The following is a 24,982-nucleotide window of genomic DNA, read 5'->3' as shown; positions in this document are numbered from 1 at the left end:
GTGCTGAGAAATAGAATGGAATTTGGATCCGAAGATCCTCCTCTTCAATGCCTCCTGTAACACCCCGAATTTTTGAGAATTAAATAATTAGTTATTTATGAGTTATTATATTATATTGAGATTTTATTTTTAAAAAATTATTTTTAATAAAAATAATTAAATAGAATTTTATTATTATTAAAATTTAATTTAATTATGACTTATTCTATTAATTTCAATTATTTATTAAAAATTATTTTGATAGATAAAATTTAAATTAATTTTTATAATTATTATTATTATTATTATTATTATTATTATTATTATTATTATTATTATTTGTACATTATTATTATTATCCTTAGTTGCCGATACCATTAAAGAAATAGAAACAAAAAAGGCGAAACGTGGCTTATATATGTATATATATACATGCTTAACATGACACATGCATGTTCCTTATTTCCATTAAATATCATAATCATTGATGGTGGGAAATGCATCTGCATTAACTATCGACAAGTATATCGGGTCGCATCAAGTAGTAAAATTTACAAGAGTGAGATCGATCCTACAGGAATTGATGCATGAAGCAATTTTAGTTGGGTGATATGTCCAGTCAAGCTAATATTGAAAGAAGTTTGGTGAAATTGATCGAACAGAATATAAATTGCAAGAAAATAAATGTTAGAAATTAAAGGACAAAACTTAAATGGCATGAAATGTAAAGTACTGGAAAAATAAATGCTGAAGAATAAATGACAAAAATTTAAATGGCGGAAAATATAAAGTGCTGAAGCTTAAAGAATAAGAAAATGTAAATGGGCTGAATCTTAAATTGCAAGAAATGTAAATGGCTTGAATCTTAGACTGCAAGAAAATAAAAGGCAGAATATAAATGGCATGAAACTAAAAATTGCATGAATTGTAAAAGGGAGTTGGGTGTTGGGAAAACTAAAGGAAACAGTAAACAATCAAAGCAAATTCAGGTTGATCTAAATTGAGAAAAATCAAAGAGAAATGATTCATTAAGGATTGGAGATATCATAATCGACTATGAATCAAATGGGTCTCAACTTCCTTCTCAATCATATGAGTAGATCTATGGCGGATTGTAATTGATTGGATCCCAATTCTTTGGCAATCCAATCTCTCTAATCACAATCAATCTTGCCAATTTCTTGATCTAATTGTCATGAGAAGAGGTTAAGCATTTTCTCTCATCCATAAGCCACACAAATCCTCAAGCCCTCAATTCCTCCCGAATAGTGTTGGTTAAGAGGATTGTGAAGGATAGAGCTCCAATTCTAATGAAGGTGGATTGAGAAGAAGAATATGTTCATTCATTCATTGGGATTACAATAGAGCTCCTCCCCCTAATGAAATAGGAGTTTAGTGCATCATTGCTCAATCCAAACAGAAAAGGAAAAGAAAGTACGTAAACTAAAAAGAAAAGTACAAAGAAAATCCTCCCAGGGCTTCCCAATTAGGGTCCCCTACTTCCTAGCCCTTTTTCTAGCTCATATTCTATGCTATTTATACACTTTTCCCATTCAGTCTTTAAGTCTTTGAATTGAGCTTTGGCCTTTGTTGAAACAAGTTAAAAGTGGCTTTTAGTGACGTTGATGAGGAACGTTGGCAAACTAACGTTCATTCTAGCATGGGTGCCAATTTGTATTAGAGTTGGTAATAACGTTGGTGATCAACGTTTGTATGAAAATGTTGAGTCAAACATTGCAAAAAAGTAACACTTGAGTGTAACACCCTAATACTTTTAAACTGAGTTAAGCTTTTATTTGGATTTTATTTAGTAGCTGATATTCAAAACCTTGCAAAAATTTTCTTTTAAAACAAATGTGAAATATTTATATAAAATAATTTATAGACAAAAATATTGAATAATTAGTTTTTATTAGAATAGTTACTAGTTGAAAAATATAAGTGGATTTGAAAATACTAACATGAAAAACCGGTGTGCTAAACTATGAAGGCACAACAATGACAAGCTTTATTCATACCAAATAAAAAAGGGAACATCATAGTTATAATTGCAATCAGTCAATAAGGATAAAACAAGACACATAGAAAATCCTAATTCTCTTAATTTGTTTAACTATGGCTAAAACAAGCGCATATTCTTCCTTCTTAAGGTAAACGTTTAATGTTTTGTATCTACGTCCTCGATAGCTTGCTCCCACTAGTGTACCTGTATTTTCACCTCAACTGTATTGCTTCGTACTGCATCGTTCCTGAAGATGGTACGGAGAGAGGGGTGAGAAACAAAAGTTTCTCAGTAGTTTATCTATATGGTGTCATCGTATTCATCCCCAGCCACTCCGAGTTTTAAAATAAAAACAGTGATAATACAATGTTGTCCAATTATTATTTTCAAAAGTCCTTGTTAGTCGGAGTGGTGTGACTTTTAGATGCTTCTTATTTACTTATATTATGACATGTGTGATGCATACAAAATGCCTATAGCGTTAAAACATATGAAGGTAAACTCATAAACCTTGGTATGATGTTCTCATAGGCCATAAAGCAAGGCAAAATAAAGAATAAATAAGAGAAGAATAGTAACATTGCCATAGATAAGTCAAACAGAATAAATCTGAATAAAATAAAGATCTTAAACAATATCATACATCATACAAAAAGGAATTTTGGAAAAAAGAAGGATCTTTGAATGCAATAATAAACATAATCATAAATAAAAAAAAAGATAAAAGAAGAACAACATGATCACTCTTTTCATTGCACTTTTCATTACTTTTTCTCGTAGCTTTTATGGAAGGTATTGAGCTCAAACCGGTATAAAATGTGGGAGTCTCCTTCCCTTACCGAAGGTTCTTATCCCAAACGTTTTGGCGATCACCTTCCCTTACCGAAGGATCATATCGATATCTTGTCTTTGGGGGTCACCTTCCCTTACCGAAGGATCATTCCCTCAGTTCAATTTACAATCAAGGTTATTTAGACATGCACAAGAAAAGAGTTATATTAACAAAGATATCTTATTATATAAAATTGATGGGAGTCTCCTTCCCTTACCGAAGGTTCCCAAAAGTTTGCGGATCACCTTTCCTTACCAAAGGATCATCTCGATTATCTTGTCTTTGGGAGTCACCTTCCCTTACCGAAGGATCATTCCCTCAGTTCTTTATGCACATAAGATTTTTATTATAATGCATAATGCGTATGAAGGGAAGAGACATTATATCATGACATGTAATGCTAACATCTATATATGACATAAAAATTAGCATAAAACCCCTACCTCGAGTGAAGTTCTGCTAGGTATTCCGATGCAAATAGATGCAATTTGTTAGTGAAGAGAGGCTTGTTTCATGGCTAGACTTTGTATATACTAGAATGTTTTGTATAGAAAATGGAATAGAATGAGAAAGGAAGGATCAAACAGCTCTCAGGTATGTGCATATTATGTTAGGAGGCATTTAGGTGAAATCTTCAATCTGGATCGTCACTTTGTGAGCCCTATAACTTTTCTACGTTTGGAATTTGGAATTAGCTATTAGAGATAAATTTATAGAGAATTGAATTAGCTTTAAAAAAAATCTTAAATGAAGTTAATCGGATAACCACAACTTCAGATATTCCCAAAATACTGTTAGTATATCAGGCTGGCTGATAAGAGCACAATTTTCTACTCTGAACTTGTAACCGATTTATCTACCTAATTTATTTTGAATTTGATTTTATACTAAACTAAGGAATAGAGCTAGTATTTTTATCTTTTCATATAACTAAATATCATTCAAATCTAATAAATGTAGAATTAATTATGACTATATTTTAAAAGGTTGTTTATTGTCGGTTGGAGATTTACTACCACTAGTATTTTCATATGTTTAAATTTTAAATTTAAATCTTAAATCATTACCATTTTAATTAATTAATTAATTATTAAATAATGATTTGATTCAAAAAGTTGGGATGTTACATTGAGCGTTGCAACTAACGTTTGACTCAACGTTGGTACACCAACGTTCGTCTAGCCACGTGTGCGTCGCCCACGCGTACGCGTCAAAACAACATTTTGCGCGTGTGCATCGCCCATGCGTTCGCGAGACTGGCAAAAATTCACTTTAATGTTTACTTCATCCACGCATATGTGTCGCAGCAGATTTTCCAACTCCAAAATTGAGATTGTTATCGAAGACGTTGGGGGTAACGTTGGTTTACCAACGTTCCCTCCAATGTTTGCACGCTTGTGCGTACGCACGCTGCCTTGTGCGTGCGCACACTTACAATTTTTCTTCTTGTGCGTATGCACACAACACTATGTGTACGCACATAAGATAATTCTTCCAGCTCCAACTTTGACATTTATCGCAACGTTCCCTCCAACGTTTGCACCTCTTTTACACAACGTTGCATTGTCCTCTTCCCTCAACGTTTGAGGCAACGTTGGTGAGCCAACTTTGGCCACCAACGTTGCTTTCTCTGCTTCTTCCTTGCCTCCTTCTCTGCTTCTCTTTACCTATCATCAACCAAACAAATGCATCAAAGCCTTACCAAAATCACAATATTTTGCATCATTCATAGCATCAAGTAAATCTTACATAAATCTCATGAAATTGCACATAATTAACCATGTTTGATTGAATCAAGGTATGCATGCAATTCTCATCCAAATACTTACTTATTCCCTAAGAAATGCATGAAAACCAAATAAAAACTAAGGAAAAAGGCTTGTGAAACTAGCCTAAGATTCCTAGGCATCACAACACCAAACTTAAATCTTGCTTGTCCCCAAGCAAGCAGTAAAACATAAGGAGAATGAATGAAAACAGAGAGAGATATAGATCCTTATTGGAAGACATTCAATTCTGGTCAATGGGGTTTCATGCATGGTATCTTAGTGATTTTTATTTGTGGCTGAAGTAGTGACACTCCTTTAGATCCTTACTTTGATTACACAAAAAATGAGACTTGTTATGGTTTGGTCCTTAGTTTTTCTTGCTCTCTTTCTTTTGATTAAGATTTATTATTTAGCTGAGGCTTAATGCTATGTGTTAAAGCAGCTCTTTAAAGTAAGCTTTCAGCCAGCATTCCCGCCCTAGTTGGTTTAAGATGCTAGGTGTTGAGACACCCCTAAGGGCTTACTTGCTCAAGTTTCTCCTTAGCACACACACATCACAGGCATTTAGCTTGTTTTGTTCTTTGGACATTGGTGCCCAGCACCTCTTTGGGTCACTAAATGATTTGTCTCAAAGTAGCTCTTGATGGTGGACTTTCGGTTGGCAATCCCGGGTTAGTTAACCCAAGTTGCCAGGTGATGAAACACCCCTTAGAACCTAGTTGTCCAAGCTTATCTTTGTACAAGAGCATCACAAGCACATATCCAAAATCTCAAGCCATTGGTGCCCAGCCTTGTTTATTTCTTTTTGTTTCTTTCTCTTGTATTTTCTTTCTTTTATTATGGACCTCTTTCATTTGTCAAGTCTCATAGAATGTAACTCAAGTTCATATCTCAAAGTCATGCCAACCTCTAGCCTTATTCATGAATCAACTAATGAACAAGCACATACCACTGCATAACTTTATTCTATCTTCTATCAAAATAGACCTTTACTTTCTCTGTTTCAAAACATTCTCTTTTATTCAAGCAGGGGAAACAAGGCATACAACTTAAGCAAAATGTCATGATCTAAGCACTTAAACTAGCAGCCATATCAACATAAAAACAAACAGACAGCAAATGACTCATGACTAACAAAACATTGATCAACAGGGGCACAATTGCACTTTCAATTAACACATTTAAGCTTGAAACAGTTAAGTCATAATACAACCTCTTGGAGTCCACTTGTTTCCTCCTTGTCATCATCATTGTTGGCTTTCTTGTCTGTCCCTTGTCTTTCCATATGATGATGCCTCTTACCCTCCAAGAAATTGAATAACTTCTTGCAAAGATATTGAAAGTTGCTTGTTCCCTAAGCACTTGAGAGATAGTTAGCATGCATGTATGCTTGTGTTTTTCTGAACTTAAGTTGGTATGGGAACACCAAACTTAGTTTCTTGCCTACTTCTATATGCAGCAAATTGAATACATGCAGAAAACATCAAGTACTTTTATTAAGAAAACCAACTATAACTAGAAATTAAAGAACTGTTAAGTAGTTTCCCTGATTGTTTGGAGTCATACTATTTGGAGGAGTGCAATGTGTTCTTAATGAAATCTGTGGTGGAACACCAAACTTAAAATTACACATTCACCCTTGAATTCCTTTGGTGTGCAACATCAAACATAGCTCCTTGCAATACAAAGAATTTTACTTAACTCTTTTATTGAAACAGCTTAAGAAAAGAAAGTTACCTCTGGTTAGGTTGCCTCCCAACAAGCGCTCTTTTAATATCATTAGCTTGACATGTTGTTCATGACTTTCTTCCTCTTCTTCTAGTTTGTTAAGAGAAATGACCTCAGGGGGAAAGAAGAGCAAGTTAGTGTCCCCTGTCTTGGCTTCTTCCCAGCAAACTTCCTTTTGTTATTTGCTTGATTGAACTTGCTTGTTGGATCAGGGGTTGGATTGCTTGTGGTTGACCTCTTCTTTTTCCTGGATATGGTCAATTGTAGCTTGGTCACAATCCTCTTTTCGGTGCTCTTGTTGGTTGCCTTCACTTCTTGGATATCAAGATTTGGGTGTTGTGTGATGGTTGGAGTGTCCTTTTCATCAAAAGCTTCTTGAATTGGTGGTTCAATGAACTCATCTTCTATACAACTCTCTGCTTCATGGTTATCTTCCTCCCTTTCGTTCGTTGGATTTTGCATTGCTTCTTTTGGGAGTGAGTTTGCATGTTGCTTCGTCACCTCAAGTAGCTTCGTCACCTCAAGTGGCTTCTGTAGATATGAAATCATAGGTTCAAATACCTCAATAACTTCCTTCCTCACTGAAGTTTTACTTGGTATCGGAGCCTCTTTTTCTTGTTCTTCCAATTCATCTTTTGCGCTTAACATTTGGTTCAGAAGCACTTCCATATTTTTGAAAGAGGTTTCTTGTTCTTTCCAAGATTTCTTCATCTCCTCTTCATATCTTTCAAGCATGGACTCATGTTTTGAGAGTCTTTGGTTCAGGGAAGTTTGTGTGGGTTGTGGGTTTTGGAAGGAATTTTGTGTTGAGGCATAGTCAAGTGATGAAGAATTTTCATATGAAAAACTGGGAGGTGAGGTTGAACAATTTTGCATGAATGTATTTGAGGCATAATCAAGTGATGATGGCTATGGATGATTAGAATATGGAGCATTAAAATTCCCTCTCCAGCCACAATTTGTGTAGTTGTCATAACAATATGAGTCATTTTGTGGCTCTGAGAGGTATCCTATTTCACTTGATTGTTCATACTCCCTCATTCCTTATTGATATTCCCAGCCACAATGAGGATAATGAAATGAATCATTTTGTGTGGTGGGCAATATCTTATGTAATTTCCTTGATCATTTTGTAGCCCTAGAGCATATCCCCACTGGGTGGATTGCTCATAATCTATCATTCCTTGGTGATATTCCTAGCCACCATTAGGATAATGACTTGAATTATTTTGTGGTGGGGAGCAATATCCCATGAAATTTGCTTGATCAAAAGATGAGGTGAACTCTATTTGAATTTTGTAAAACACAATCACCAAGGAAGATTGAAACTCCTCATGTCACAGATAAGAATTTCTTAGTGAGGCAATAACACAAACACCTTAGTATCAAGAGAAAATAGAAAATTAAAAGAACTTAAATGGCAAAAACAAAGAAAATACTTAATCGAGACTCATCACCTACTTAATCATTGTCAATCTAAATCAATCCCCGACAACGATGCCAAAAACTTGATGGCGGAAAACGCATCCGCATTAACTACCGGCAAGTATACCGGGTCACATCAAGTAGTAAAACTCACAAGAGTGAGGTCGATCCCACAGGGATTGATGGATCAAGTGATTTTAGTTGGGTGATAAGTCCAGTCAGGTTAATATTGAAAGAAGTTTGGTGAAATTGATCGAACAGAATATAAATTGCAAGAAAATAAATGCTAGAAATTAAAGGACAAAACTTAAATGGCATGAAATGTAAAGTACTGGAGAAATAAATGCTGAAGAGTAAATGACAAAAACTTAAATGGCGAGAAATATAAAGTGGTGAAGCTTAAAGAACAAGAAAATGTAAATGGGCTGAATCTTAAATTGCAAGAAATGTAAATGGCTTGAATCTTAGACTGTAAGAAAGTAAAAGGTAGAATATAAATGGCATGAAACTAAAAATTACATGAATTGTAAAAGGGAGTTGGGTGCTGGGAAAACTAAAGGAAACAGTAAACAATCAAAGCAAATTCAGGTTAATCTAAATTGAGGAAAATCAAAGAGAAATGATTCATTAGGGATTGGAGATATCATAAGCCACTACGAATCAAATGGGTTTTAACTTCCTTCTCAATCAAATGAGTAGATCTATGGTGGATTGTAATTGATTGGATCCCAATTCCTTGGCAATCCAATCTCTCTAATCACAATCAATCTTGCCAATTCCTTGATCTAATTGTCATGAGAAGAGGTTAAGCATTTTCTCTCATCCATAAGCCACACAAATCCTCATGCCCTCAATTCCTCCCGAATAGTGTTGGTCAAGAGGATTGTGAAGGATAGAGCTCTAATTCTAATGCAAGTGATTTCCCTTCCGAGGCTCACACAAGCATTCAATTGAATCAAACCCCCTCCCAGAGTGAATGATTCACAATCAAAACAGAAGTCATCCTATAGCTACACAAGTGGATTGAGAAGAAGAAGATGTTCATTCATTCATTAGGATTACAATAGAGCTCCTCCCTCTAATGAAATGGGAGTTTAGTGTATCATTGCTCAATCAAAACAGAAAAGGAAAAGAAAGTACGTAAACTAAAAAAGAAAAGTACAAAGAAAATCCTCCCAAGGCTTCCCAATTAGGGTCCCCTGCTTCCCAGCCTTTTTTCTAACTCAAATTCTATGCTATTTATACACTTTCCCTATTCAGTCTTCAAGTCTTTGGATTGAGCTTTGGCCTTTGTTGAAGCAAGTTAAAAGTGGCTTTAGTGATGTTGATGAGGGACGTTGGCAAACTAACGTTCATGGGTCCCAATTTGTATTAGAGTTGGTAATAACGTTGGTGATCAACGTTTGTATGAAAATGTTGAGTCAAATGTTGCAAAAAATAACACTTGAGCATTGCCACTAACGTTTGACTCAATGTTGGTGCACCAACGTTCGTCTAGCCACGCGTGCGCGTCGCCCACACATCACTGTGCGTAGACACATAAGGCAATTCTTCCAGCTCCAACTTTGAGATTTATCGAAGACGTTGGGGGTAACGTTGGTTCACGAACGTTCCCTCCAACGTTTGCACCTCTTTTACATAACGTTGCCAGCAATGTTGGTGAGCCAACTTTGGCCACCAACGTTCCATTGTCCTCTTCCGTCAACGTTTGAGGCAACATTGGTGAGCCAACTTTGGCCACCAACGTTGCTTTCTCTACTTCTTCCTTGCCCCCTTCTTTGCTTCTCTTCACCTATCATCAACCAAAAAAATGCATCAAAGCCTTGCCAAAATCACAAGATTTTGCATCATTCATAGCATCAAGTAAATCTTGCATAAATCTCATGAAATTGCACATAATTAACCATGTTTGATTGAATCAAGATATGCATACAATTCTCATCCAAATACTTACTGATTGCCTAAGAAATGCATGAAAATCAAATAAAAACTAATGAAAAAGGCTTGTGAAACTAGCCTAAGATTCCTAGGCATCAATCATCATCATCATTAATATCACCGTATGCTTTATTTGCTTCTTTCTTTATCACCAAACAATGAGAGAAAGAAAAGTGACCAAAAGGAAAAAAATAAAAAGAAGAAAGAAAAATCGTGGGTGAGGAAGAGAGAAACCATAGAACTTCTGAATTTCTGGCTTCGATTTTTTTAGATCTGTAACTCCAATAAAAAATCTAATCCAGTAAAAGTGTTTATATCCTCCTCCTCTATACGTTAGTGTTACTTTTGTCCAACAGAAGTTGACGGTGGTGTGAATCTTCTTCCACCTTGAGTTCGGCTAATTGGAGTTCTAGGAGGCACAAACGATTTCTGACGTTTTCTTCTTTAGAATCTCGGTCAGAAAGCTTCCCTGAAATTTTTGTTGTCATGATTTCTGTACGAAGGTAGAGTTTGGTAAATTTATAATAATTAAATGTAAATTGGATAAGTGAATATTGGTTTGATTAAGTTTATGTTAAATTATTATTGTTGCTTGTGAATTGTAGTTCGGCCAAGAAGAACAGCCCAACTAGGGTTATTTTTATGATTTTGGGACTGTTGTGAACAAGAATTATTGATTAAAATTAATGAGGTTTGATGGCCGAGAGATTAGATGAAAAGTGGAGAAAAATTGGTAATAGTAAAGCTTAAAAACGGACTTAAAACTCAAGCTAAAAGGTTGAAGAATTTTGGAAATGGGGTTCAGTCCTTTTGTAAACTTATAATCAAGGAAATAAAAGCTAATTTAAGAATAGAAGAGTTAAACAGTAACCTACTTAAAAGCCGTAGAAAGACGAATGTAATTTAAGAACTTTATGATTCACTCTTCATAAAACGTCTAGGGAGAGATGAGGGAGGAGTGTGAAGACGATTTATGGTATTAAAACAAGGAAAAGAAAAGAAGAAGAAAATAAAAGATTAAAAGAATGTAAAGAACCTCAGCCACAGGAGAGCAGAGAGCAAGAATAAAAGAACGTATTAACAAAAGAGATCCATGCCACAGGAGGGCAGAGCATAGAAAAGAAAAGAAAGAAAGAACAAAAAGAAAAAGAGATAAGTAGAGATATTATTTGGCACTGAGAACGGACTGAGATGATTGCTTACCTGCTGAAAGCGAGCAGAGATATGGTGGTGACTCCACCGAGATTTTCTTTCCAGAGATACATCGGCCAATCCAGGGGATGGTCGCACCTGTATGACGGAAGTTGCTTACAGAGGTTATCAATACATACATTGGCCAGAGAGAGCCTGACCTGTAAGACCGAGGTTGCTTATAGAGGTTATGTTTGCATACATCGACTCAAGAGAATCGTACCTATAAGAGAGGTTGCTTATAGAGGTTATGACACTGGAAACCAAACTCAGACAAAGGTTGCCGAGTTGAGTCGAAAGTGGGTCAAAACCGACAAATGAGCTCATTACCTGCACTAGAGATAGACATGCATCATACTTGTTTGCACATATTTGTCTGTGAGTGTGTTTTTTGTGATTGTGGGTGTGCTAAATGACTGTTTAAATTCTGTTTTCTATAATTGTTGAATTATATTGTGCTCTGTTGATTGTTATTGCTGACCAAGTATATATAAAATAAACTTAACTTCTAACCCCAATCCTACTAAAAACTCCCAAGTTCTTACCCCCCTATTTCCACCCTTTCAGCTACAGGGTGCGAAGGTTTATTGTTGAGCCACAGGAGCATAGAAGAATATGTTTATAATTTGAGTTGTTAGATTTTATTTTTCCCTCGTCGTTTACTGTTTTTAGTTTTTAGAGGGGATAGGACTTGTATTTGGGAATCTTGAAATATATATATATCTTTGTGATAAAGTGATTAAAAGTAAAAATTTTCTGTTTTCTTAATTAAAGTTTCGGTTTGTATTCGCGAAGTCTCAATACTAAATAAACATAGTATATAATTAAAGGAATAGAGGTAAGTAGCGCCCGGACTTTTAGTATGGTCATGAGGTGCTAAAAAGTTAGGGTGTTACACCTCCTCTAGTAAACAAGATTCATTTATATATCCTAAATTCTAATATTCAAATTGAAAACTAAAGCTAATCTTATCTTTGGGAAAGAAAGATAAGGTAACTAACTACTTACTTCAAATTCAAATCAAAATGATAATTCAAATCTAATTCTAACAACTAAATCTTTTATGTTTCTAGAAGGAATTAATAACTAATCTTCTAATGATGTGGATAATTGAGATTGGGTCTTAAATTTATTCGCATTCTGAGAGTTAGAATTGTATTTACACCGGGCTTGCATATATAAATTTAAGCCCAAAATATACCTTCAGGGGTTATACATGCCGGGCGGGAAGTACATGGCCACCGGGCGTGAGACTTTTCCTCTGGGCGTGCATGTTTGGATGCTTGGGGTGCTAATTTTTTGCGTCAAAAAGATGATAGTGGTGCATGGCTCAAACAAAACTTTCACTATAAATATATGCATATCATTTTGAAGCTCTGGATGTTTTCTTTTTAATGCAACTGGAACCGCCTCATTTGGACGTCTATAGCTCAAGTTATGACTACTTGAGTAGGAAAAAGTCAGGGTTAGGTGTAACACCCTACCACACAGAGCTTTATGCTTAAGTCGTAAAATAGAGGTGGTGTGGTATTACGACCTCTAAAATAATATATATATATATATATATATATATATATATATATATATATATACGTATTGTAATTCAAAGAATATAATATTTGAGGAGGCTTGAAGGATAGTTAAAGCAAAATCATGAAATTAAAAGCGCAATGCTCAGAGATGACGTTACTTGCGTATGAAGAAAGTATAGGTACATATACATACATATATAGACATTGAGAGTAGAGAGTCAAGAATACATAATATTCAAGCTCCGAACTCAGCCTGCGAAGCTAAGGCTGGCCAAAGGATATTGACATACATACATTAAGATATTTACATGCATACATTACCCAAGTCCTAAAATACACAAATGAAATCCTAGTTCTCCATAAAACCTCTATGAGGTGCATAAGGTAAAACATATATATAAGGAGAGTTCTATACATATAGACATGTCTAAACAAAACAAAATATAATATCCCAAATGTCCCACTTCGCTGCAGAGATCTCCAGACGCCTAGCGAGGTGTCTCTCGACCTGCACCTGAAAAACACAAATATCCGTATTCTCATTATGGTAATGGTGCCACATACATAAGATATAAGGTCCCGAAAAAGTCAAAGGGAATCCTAGAACTCTGACACTTAGATTATGAAACTTAAAGATTTGAAACAAAAACCATAAATGGGGTAGTCCTCTAAGGTTCTTAAATTTAACCATGCCCTAACTAAAACCCTCAATCCTCCGCCTTCCTCCAATCCTCCAACTCCGGTGGAACGACACAGACAACTAACAATGGCAAACATAATTAGAGTACAAGTAATGCAAGTAGCAAGTATAGCAATTAAGCATACTAATTCATAAAAGCACTCCCAATTAATGCACAAATAGGCAAATCAAACATATGCATATGATGTATGCCTGTCCTATGGCTGATGAGTCTCATCTGTCAGTTATAAAGCCAACCCGACATGTACGGCTACTAAACCCTGGATAGTTCCTCATGCGCGCATCCCCAAGAATCTATGCGTAGCTTTTTCTCATTTATAATTCTACTCATTGGGGGAACCTTCCCAAGGTGTTAAAGTGCCCGGTCAGCCTTACGACGTAGGGTCAACAGAGTATCGAGTCTAAACTTGGAGCATGTGGTGGCAAGCCACTGCTCTTACCCAGGAAAACTCGTATCTCAGATAAAAGAAGTGCATAAGCCACATTATCATTCATATTCATTCATAATCATTCATTATGGCCATAAACATCATATATACTTCATATCTTTGCACTTCTCATACATAATTCACCATATTTCAAACTTACTTCACTTCTAAATTATCCCATTTTCATAGCTTAATCTCTTTAGTATACTTAGGACTAATACTTAGGATCTAAATGGTAAAAATAGAGGTTTAAAGGTTTTAAATCATATTTAAAACACAAAATCCAACTTGGTGAAAAGCAAGGCCCCGCGTACGCAGAAGTGTATTTTCCCAACTCGCGTACGCGAGATCTGCCCACGTACACGAGTCTCCTTGGCTCGCATGGTCTGTTTGCTTTGCGTGCATGTTGCTGCGTATGCGTGGGTGCATTGCATACGCGACTCATGTCTGTGTACGCGATCCCCACTGAACAGAAATGAATGCTCGCGTTGTGTGTACTTGCCCCCGTACGCGAGCCAAAAATTTTTTCACTCCTTGCGTACGCGACACACTCCTGCGTATGTGAGCATGTTTGGCCAAACTAAACAGCTACACCGCGTGTGCCCCTTGCGTACGCAAACCCCTCAGAATGTTCAAAGAGTTGATAAGTGTTGCAGAAATGCTTTTTCTTACCCAACTTTTGACGCGCATAACTCTTTCGTTATAAATCATTTTTAATTCATTCTTCGAACGTCATAAACTTCACAGATCTAATTTTCATATGAAACAAGTTTGAAAAAGTTTGGGAGTCGAAAGCTGAGTTATGGCTCAAAAAAAGTTTAGACAAAAATTAATTTTTCTCAAAAATTCCCAAACCTCTATTTCTACCAATTCTAAACTCAATACCAACATTCCAAGCATTCAAACAACACCAACACATATCAAATTCACATTTTATCATTTAACATTCATATCATAACACCCCCATAAACAACTTCACCAATTGTCAATTTCATAATCAACACATTCTCATATTCAAACATTAACATATTACCATTATTCATTCAATCCATCATCTCATCAGCTATCCGCCACATTCATATCATTAGCCAACACTCCAAATATCCACAAGCAAACTCAACACACATTGCATTAACCAAAGCCACTAAACATGCATCAAACATACCGTTCAACTTATCCTAAGTCGTCTAGCCTAAGTTTTCACAAGACATTATATATTACATACAAAAAATCAAAAAAATACCTTGGCCGATTTCCTCATATAGCTCAAAGACAACCCAACTAAGCAAGTTCACAAACTTCACCACCAAAATTCAGCATTCAATGCTCCCAATCAAGCTTCCATCTCCTCAATCATGCTCCAAAAATTCTATATATACACTACCTAACACATATTATCATATTTATATACCAAATTTCAATACCCCAACACATATAAACAAGGAATTTACTAGGATATGAGAGTCATTACCTTAACTGTGCCTCAAGTTAACAAAAACCCAATAATTCCTCAAACTAATCGGATCCTATAACATCCAAAACCAAAGATCTCAACACCTCACACATTGAATTTTTGAAATTGGGGAGGAGAAAATCAAAAATAAAATTGTGACTTTCTTACCTAATGGAGTACTGGGCTTTGTAGATCTCGACGTAGTGGATACGTGGCCGCAAACGGTATGGCGATCGAAGTTCGGAGCGATAAGTTATGTGGAATTTAGTAGAGGGTTAGAGTTATTCTCAAGCTGTTCTCTCCTTAGACATGTTTCAGCATTTCTTGCTGAATGAAGGAGGAAGAAGGTGTTTTATTAAGTGTGTTTGGCTTTGTGGGTTGGGCCATGGGTCCGGTTTGGGATCGGTTCGATCGGTTCGGCCTGTTTAGACCCAATTTTGGGCCAAATTTTTTAAAATTAGTGTCAAAATTTATATTTTAATTAATTTTTCCTCATTAAACTATAAAATTTTATTTTCTAATTTCTTTGATTAATATTTAATTTATTGACTAATTATTCATTAATTATGCAGGGTTTACACCAAGGACATGGCTACCGGGCGTGTAAGCATGGCCACCGGGTGTGCATGCAATTTGAAGTTTTTGGTGTCTTTAGGGCACGATTTTGACTTCTTAGGCCACACTTTTGCTCTTCTTTTATTTTTCTTGTGAAAAATTATTGATTCTTGCTTGTTTTATAGCAAAAAACTTCTGAAAACACAGAAGCACTATCCTAACTCTAAATATTTGATTATTTATGAAATTTCATTAAAAAACATAAGAAATTTGATTAAAACCTGTGAAAATGAATGAAAAAGAATTTTAAAAATTGTTTAAAATGACGTGTTATCATAACACCAAACTTAAAAATTTACTTGTTGATGAGCGGATAATTTATACGCTTTTTGGCATTGTTTTTACATAATTTTTAGTATAATTTAGTTAGTTTTTAGTATATTTTTATTAGTTTTTAAATAAAATTCACATTTCTGGACTTTACTATGAGTTTGTGTGTTTTTCTATGATTTCAGGTACTTTCTGGCTGAAATTGAGGGACTTGAGAAAAAATCATATTCAGAGGTTGAAGAAGGACTGCAGATGCTGCTAGATTCTGACCTCCCTGCACTCAAAGTGGATTTTCTAGAGCTACAAAACTCCAAATGGTGTGCTCTCAATTGCGTTAGAAAGTAGATATCCAGGGCTTTCCAGCAATATATAATAGTCCATACTTTTCTCGATTTTAGATGACGCAAACTGGCGTTCAACGCCAGTTCCATGCTGCATTCTAGAGTTAAACGCCAGAAACAGGTTACAAACTGGCGTTCAACTCCAAGAGAAGCCTCTACACGTGTAAAGCTCAATGCTCAGCCCAAACACACACCAAGTGGGCCCCAGAAGTGGATTTCTGCATCATTTACTCATTTCTGTAAACCCTAGTAACTAGTTTAGCATAAATAGGACTTCTTACTATTGTATTTACATCTTTTGGAACATCTTTAGTTTCATGTTTAGATCACGTTTGGGGGCTGGCCATTCGGCCATGCCTGGACCTTCATCACTTATGTATTTTTAACGGTAGAGTTTCTACACACCATAGATTAAGGTGTGGAGCTCTGCTGTTCCTCATGAATTAATACAAAGTACTATTGTTTTTCTATTTAATTCAAGCTTATTCCGATTCTAAGATATTCATTCGCACCTCAATATGAATGTGATGATCATGACAGTCATCATCATTCCCAACCTATGAACGCGTGCCTGACAACCACTTCCGTTCTACCTTAGATTGAATGAGTATCTCTGGGATTCCTTAATCAGAATCTTCGTGGTATAAGTTAGAATCCATGGACGGCCATTCTTGAGATCCGGAAAGTCTAACCCTTGTCTGTGGTATTCTGAGTAGGATCTGGAAAGGGATGGCTGTGACGAGCTTCAAACTCGCGAGTGCTGGGCGTAGTGACAGACGCAAAAGGATCAATGGATCCTATTTCAGTATGATCGAGAACCGACAGATGATTAGCCATGCAGTGACAGCGCATTGGACCATTTTCACTGAGAGGACAGGATGTAGCCATTGACAATGGTGATGCCTAACAGACAGCTTGCCATAGAAAGGAGTATGAATGATTGGATGAAGACAACAGGAAAGCAGAGATTCAGGAGGAATGAAAGCATCTTCATACGCTTATCTGAAATTCTCACCAATGAATTACATAAGTATCTCTATCTTTAAATCTCCATAACCATATGAATCTGCCTGACTGAGATTTGCAAGATGACCATAGCTTGCTTCAAGCCGACAATCTCCGTGGGATCGACCCTTACTCACGTAAGGTTTATTACTTGGATGACCCAGTGCACTTGCTGGTTAGTTGTGCGAAGTTGTGACAAAGAACTAAGATTATGAACATGCGTATTGAGTTTTTAGTGCCGTTACCAAGGAATGGAACCGTCACAATTTCTGCGCACCAAGTTTTTGGCGCCGTTGCCGGGGATTGTTCGAGTTTGGACAACTGACGGTTCATCTTGTTGCTCAGATTGTGTAATTTTATTTTTTTTTAAGCTTTTTATTTCTTATTTTCAAAAAATACAAAAAAAATTTTCTTCTTTGTCATTTTTCCAAAATAATTTTCGAAAAATCCAAAAAAAAAATTTAATAAAATCATAAAATCAAAAATAATTTTGTGTTTCTTTTTTGAGTCTTGTGTCAATTTTTAAGTTTGGTGTCAATTGCATCCTTTTATTTTTCTTAAAAAATTTTTCGAAAACACATGCATTGAGTTTCTTTCTTGTTCTTCATGATCTTCAAGTTGTTCTTGATAAGTCTTCTTGTTTGATCTTTAAAATTTCTTGTTTTGTGTCTTTTCTTGTTTTTCATATGCATTCTTGAATTCTTAGTGTCTAAATATTAAAAATTTCTAAGTTTGGTGTCTTGCATGTTTTCTTTTATTGAAAATTTTTTTCAAAAATACATACTTGATGTTCATCATGATGTTCAAAGTGTTCCTGGTGTTCATCTTTGCATTCAAAGTGTTCTTGCATATTTTTCTTGTTTTGATTCATAATTTTCATGTTTTGAGTCTTTTTGATGTTTTTCTCTTTCATCATTAAAAATTCAAAAATCAAAAAAATATCTTTCCCTTTTTCTTCTCATCAAATTCGAAAATTTGAGTTGACTTTTTCAAAACTTTTTAAAATTTAGTTGTTTCTTATGAGTCAAATCAAATTTTCAATTTAAAAATTCTATCTTTTTCAAATCTTTTCAAAAAAATTCAAATCTTTCTCATTTTTCTTTTATGATTTTCAAAAATTTCAAAATAATTTTCAAAAATCTTTTTCTTATTTTTGTTTCATATTTTCGAATTTAATGCTAACAATTAATGTGATTGATTCAAAATTTTTAAGTTTGTTACTTGCCTAGTAAGAAAGGTTCAATCTTTAAACTCTAGACTCATATCTTTTTAGTTTCTTGTTAGTCAAGTAATCAACTTTAATTTCAAAATCAAATCTTTTTAAATATCTTTTTCAAATCTTTTTCAAAATAAGTTTCAATCACATCTTTAAAAAAATCAATTTCAAAATCCTTTCTAACTTCTTTTCTAACTTCTTATCTTTTTAAAATTGATTTTCAAATCTTTTTCAAACTAATCCTATCTTTTTGTTTCAATCATATCTTTTTCAAAACTACCTAACTAATTCTCTCTCTAATTTTCGAAAATCACCTTCCTCTTTTTCAAAATTCCTTTTTTAAATTAACTAATTGTTTTAAATTTAATTTAATTTGATTCAATTTTCTTTTCTTAATTTTCGAATTCTAATTTTAATGTTAAATTAAAAACAAAAATATTTTTTTTATTTTAATTTATTTTTAAAAAATTCTTCTCTCTCACCTCCTTCTAATTATTTATTTATCTACTAACACTTCTCTTCTTCTTAAAAATTCGAACCCTCTCTCTCTTTCTGTGTTCGAATTCCTTTTCTTCTTCTACTCACATAAAGAAATCTCTATACTGTGACATAGAGGATTCCTCTTCTCTTCTGTTTTTTTCTTTTTCATATGAGCAGGAACAAGGCTAAGAACATTCTTGTTGAAGCTGACCCTGAACCTGAAAGAACTCTGAAGAGGAAGCTAAGGGAAGCTAAAGCACAACTCTTTGGAGAAAATCTGACAGAAATTTTTGAAAAAGAAGGAGGAATGGCCGAAAATAATAACAATGCAAGGAAGATGCTTGGTGACTTTACTGCACCTAATTCCAATTTACATGGAAGAGACATCTCAATCCCTGCCATTGGAGAAAACAATTTTGAGCTGAAACCTCAATTAGTTTCTCTGATGCAATAGAATTGCAAGTTTTATGGACTTCCATCTGAAGATCCCTTTCAGTTCTTAACTGAATTCTTGCAGATCTGTGATACTGTTAAGACCAATGGGGTTGATCCCGAGGTCTACAGGCTTATGCTTTTCCCATTTGTTGTAAGAGACAGAGCTAGAATATGGTTGGACTCTCAACCTAAAGACAGCCTAAACTCTTGGGATAAGCTGGTCATGGCTTTCTTAGCCAAGTTCTTTCCTCCTCAAAAGCTTAGGAAGCTTAGAGTGGATGTTCAAACCTTCAGACAAAAGGAAGGTGAATCCGTCTATGAAGCTTGGGAGAGATACAAGGAACTGACCAAAAAGTGTCCTTCTGACATGCTTTCAGAATAGACCATCCTGGATATATTCTATGATGGTCTGTCTGAATTATCAAAGATGTCATTGGACCATTCTGCAGGTGGATCCATTCACCTAAAGAAAATGCCTGCAGAAGCTCAAGAACTCATTGACATGGTTGCAAATAACCAGTTCATGTACACTTCTGAAGGAATCATCCAACAGTACTAAAGAGGCATCTTCTGAAGAAGAAGCTTATGATCCTGAGAATCTTGTAATAGCAGAGTTAAATTACATGGGTGAACCCTATGGAAACACCTATAATCCCTCATGGAGAAATCATCCAAATTTCTCATGGAAGGATCAACAAAAGCCTCAACAAGGCTTTAATAATGGTGGAAGAAACAGGTTTAGCAATAGCAAACCTTTTCCATCATCTACTCAGCAACAGACAGAGAATTCCGAGCAGAATCCATCTAGCTTAGCAAATATAGTCTCTGATCTATCTAAGGCCACTGTGAGTTTCATGAATGAAACAAGGTCCTCCATTAGGAATTTGGAGGCACAAGTGGGCCAGCTGAGTAAAAGAGTCACTGAAATCCCTCTAAGTACTCTTCCAAGCAATACAGAAGAAAATCCAAAAAGAGAGTGCAAGGTCATAGCCTTACATGATGTGGCCGAACCCAAAGAGGAGGAGGAGAACGTGAATCCTAGTGAGGAAGACCTCCTGGGACGTTCAGTGACCAATAAGGAGTATCCCTTTGAGGAACCAAAGGAATCTGAGGCTCATCTAGAGACCATAAAGATTCCATTGAACCTCCTTCTGCCCTTCATGAGCTCTGATGAGTATTCTTCCTCTGAAGAGGATGAAGACATTACTGAAGAGCAAGTTGCTAAATACCTTGGTGCAATCATGAAGCTGAATGCCAAATTATTTGGTAATGAGACTTGGGAAGATGAACCTCCCTTGCTCGCCAATGAACTGAATGCATTGGATAGGTAGAAATTACCTCAAAAGAAATAGGATCCTGGTAAATTCCTAATTCCCTGCAAGATAGGCACCATGACCTTTGAGAAGGCTCTGTGTGACCTGGGGTCAGGAATAAACTTAATGCCACTCTCTGTAATGGAGAAACTTGGGATCTTTGAGGTGCAAGCTGCTAGAATCTCATTAGAGATGGCAGACAACTCAAGAAAACAGGCTTATGGACAAGTAGAGGACGTGTTAGTGAAGGTTGAAGGCCTTTACATCCCTGCTGATTTCATAATCCTAGACACTGGGAAGGATGAGGATGAATCCATCATCCTTGAAAGACCCTTCCTAGCCACAGCAAGAGCTGTGATTGATGTGGACAAAGAAGAGTTGGTCCTCCAACTGAATGAGGACAACCTTGTGTTTGAAACTCAAGGATCTCCTTCTGTAACCATGGAGAGGAAGCATGAAAAGCTTCTCTCACTGCAGAGTCAACCAAAGCCCCCACAGTCAAACTCTAAGTTTGGTGTTGGGAGGCCACAACCAAACTCTAAGTTTGGTGTTGAACCCCCACATTCAAACTCTAAGTTTGGTGTTGGGATATTCCAACCATGCTCTGATTATCTGTGAGGCTCCATGAGAGCTCACTGTCAAGCTATTGACATTAAAGAAGCACTTGTTGGGAGGCAACCTAATGTTATTTAATCATATCTATTTTATTTTCTTTTTGTTATTCCGTATTTTATTAGGTTGATGATCATGTGAAGTCATAAAAACTACTGAAAAATCAAAAACAGAATGAAAAACAGCATTGAAAACAGCACACCCTGAAGGAGAGCAGTCTGGCATTTAAACGCCAGAAACAAGCATCTGTCTGGCGTTTAATGCCAGAAACAGGCACCAAGCTGGCGTTTAACACCAGAAACAAGCATCTGCCTGGCGTTAAATGCCAGAAATAAGCTACATTTGGGCGTTTAATGCCAGAAACAGGCAGCAGTCTGGCGTTAAATGCCAGGATTGCACAGCAAAGGCGTTTTACACGCCTAATTGGGGGCAGGGATGTTAAGTCCTTGACCCCACTTGATCTGTGGACCCCACAGGATCCCCAACTTTTTCTTCTCTCCTCTTCACACCTTTTCATAACTCTCTTCCCCAAATACCCTTCACCAATCACCTCAATCACTCTTTCCCATCACCTCTTCACCACTCACATCCATCCTCTCTTCCCCATAAACCCCACCTACCTTTAAAATTCAAACTAATTTCCCTCCCAAACCCAACCCTAATGGCCAAACCCTACACCCCCTCACTCCTATATAAACCCCTCACTCCTTCTTCTTTTTCACACAACACAACCCTCTCTTCTTCTCCTTGGCCGAATACATCTTCTTCCCCCATCTCCTCTATTTTCTTCTTCTTTTTCTACTTTCTTTCTTCTTTTGCTCAGAGACGAGCAAACATTTTAAGTTTGGTGTGGTAAAAGTATAGCTTTTTGTTTTTCCATAACCATTTATGGCACCTAAGGCCAGAGAAACCTCTAGAAAGAGGAAAGGGAAGGCAATTGCTTCCACCTCTGAGTCATGGGAGATGGAGAGATTCATGTCAAAGGTCCATCAAGTTCACTTCTATGAAGTTGTGGCCAAGAAGAAAGTGATCCATGAGGTTCCTTTCAAGCTCAAAAAGAATGAGTATCTGGAGATCCGACTTGAGATCCAAAGAAGAGGTTGGGAAGCTCTCACCAATCCCATTCAACAAGTCGGGATCCTAATGGTTCAAGAGTTCTATGCAAATGCATGGATCACTAGGAACCATGATCAAAGTGTGAACCCGAATCCAAAGCATTGGCTTACCATGGTTCGGGAGAAATACTTAGATTTCAGTCCGGAAAATGTAAGGCTAGCGTTCAACTTGCCAATGATGGAAGAGAACGCACGCCCCTACACAAGAAGGGTCAACTTTGATCAAAGGTTAGACCAAGTCCTCATAGACATATGTGAGGAAGGAGCTCAATAAAAAATTGACTCAAGAGGCAAGCCGGTTCAATTAAGAAGGCATGACCTCAAACCAGTAGTTAGGGGATGGCTAGAGTTCATTCAACACTCAATCATTCCTACTAGTAACCGGTCTGAAGTTACTATAGACCGGGCCATCATGATCCATAGTATCATGATTGGAGAGGAGGTGGAAGTTCATGAGATTATACCTCAAGAACTTTACAAGATGGCTGACAAGTCCTCCACTTGGGCAAGGTTAGCCTTTCCTCACCTCATATGCCACCTCTGCAATTCGGCTGGAATTGACATAGAGGGAGACATCCTCATTGAAGAGGACAAGCCCATCACTAAGAAAAGGATGGAGCAAATAAGAGATCATGGACCTCAGCAAGAGCATGAGGAAATTCCTCACCATGAAAACCCTGAGATACCTCAAGGGATGCACTTTCCTCCACAAAACTATTGGGAGCAAATTAACACCTCCCTAGGAGAATTAAGTTCCAATATGGGACAACTAAGGGTGGAGCACCAAGAGCATTCCATCATCCTCTATGAAATTAGAGAAGATTAAAGAGCTGTGAAGGAGGAGCAACAAAGACAAGAAAGAGGCATAGAGGAGCTCAAAAGCACCATTGGTCCTTCAAGAAGAGGAAGACGCCACCCTCACTAAGGTGGACTCATTCCTTAATCTCCTTGTCTACTTATTTTCTATTTTCGGTTTCCATGCTTCATGTTTAATTATGTTTGTGTCTTTACTAGATGATCATTAGTGTTTAAGTGTCTATGTCTTAAAGCTATGAATGTCCTATGACTCCATCACCTCTCTTAAATGAAAAATATTTTAATTACAAAAGAACAAGAAGTACAGGGTTTCGAATTCATCCTTGAAACTAGTTTAATTATTTTGATGTGGTGACAATACTTTTTGTTTTCTGAATGAATGCTTGAACAGTGCATGTGTCTTTTGAATTTGATGTTTATGAATGTTAAATATGTTGGCTCTTGAAGAATAAGGAAAAAGGAGAAATGTTATTTGATAATCTGAAAAATCATAAAAATGATTCTTGAAGCAAGAAAAAGCAGTGACAAAAGCTTGCAAAAAAAAAAATATAGCGAAAAAAGAAAGAAAGAAAAAGAAAAAGCAAGCAGAAAAAGCCAAAAGCTCTTTAAACCAAAAGGCAAGAGCAAAAAGCCAATAGCCCTTAAAACCAAAAGGCAAGGTAAATAAAAAGGATCCAAGGCTTTGAGCATCAGTGGATAGGAGGGCCTAAAGGAATAAAAGCCTGGCCTAAGCGGCTAAACCAAGCTGTCCCTAACCATGTGCTTGTGGCGAGAAGGTGTCAAGTGAAAACTTGAGACTGAGCGGTTAAAGTCAAGGTCTAAAGCAAAAAAAAAAAAGAGTGTGCTTAAGAACCCTAGACACCTCTAATTGGGGACTTTAGCAAAGCTGAGTCACAATCTGAAAAGGTTCACCCAGTTATATGTCTGTGGCATTTATGTATTCGGTGGTAATACTAGAAAACAAAGTGCTTAGGGCCACGGCCAAGACTCATAAAGTAGCTGTGTTCAAGAATCAACATACTGAACTAGGAGAATCAATAATACTATCTGAATTCTAAGTTCCTATAGATGCCAATCATTCTGAACTTCAATGGATAAAGTGAGATGCCAAAACTATTCAAGAGGCAAAAAGCTACAAGTCCCGCTCATCTGATTGGAACTAAGTTTCATTGATATTTTGGAATTTATAGTATGTTCTCTTCTTTTTATCCTATTTGATTTTCAGTTGCTTGGGGACAAGCAACAATTTAAGTTTGGTGTTGTGATGAGCGGATAATTTATACGCTTTTTGGCATTGTTTTTACATAATTTTTAGTATAATTTAGTTAGTTTTTAGTATATTTTTATTAGTTTTTAAATAAAATTCACATTTCTGGACTTTACTATGAGTTTGTATATTTTTCTATGATTTCAGGTACTTTCTGGCTGAAATTGAGGGACTTGAGCAAAATCAGATTCAGAGGTTGAAGAAGGACTGCAGATGCTGCTGGATTCTGACCTCCCTGCACTCAAAGTGTATTTTCTAGAGCTACAGAACTCCAAATGGCGCGCTCTCAATTGCGTTGGAAAGTAGACATCCAAGGATTTCCAGAAATATATAATAGTCCATACTTTGCCCGAGTTTAGACGACACAAACTGGAATTCAACGCCAGTTCCATGCTGCATTCTGGAGTTAAACGCCAGAAACAGGTTGCAAAGTGGAGTTAAATGCCAGAAACAGGTTACAAACTGGCGTTCAACTCCAAAAGAAGCCTCTACACGTGTAAAGCTCAATGCTCAGCCCAAG

The 24,982-nt window shown here is 36.3% G+C and overlaps 1 non-coding gene across 1 annotated transcript; it reads right to left on the bottom strand.

Moving 5' to 3' along the window:
* Positions 1-19,604: 19,604 nt before the first annotated feature.
* LOC148574543 (small nucleolar RNA R71) lies at positions 19,605-19,712 on the bottom strand. The gene has a single exon (XR_015906685.1). It is a non-coding gene; the product is annotated as a small nucleolar RNA R71 (small nucleolar RNA).
* Positions 19,713-24,982: the final 5,270 nt, after the last annotated feature.

The sequence above is a fragment of the Arachis ipaensis genome, chromosome B2, assembly GCF_059453495.1.
Source record: "Arachis ipaensis isolate K30076 ecotype BB chromosome B2, ASM5945349v1, whole genome shotgun sequence".
Classification (NCBI taxonomy): Eukaryota; Viridiplantae; Streptophyta; class Magnoliopsida; order Fabales; family Fabaceae; genus Arachis; species Arachis ipaensis.
This window is presented reverse-complemented; position numbering and strand designations above follow the sequence as displayed.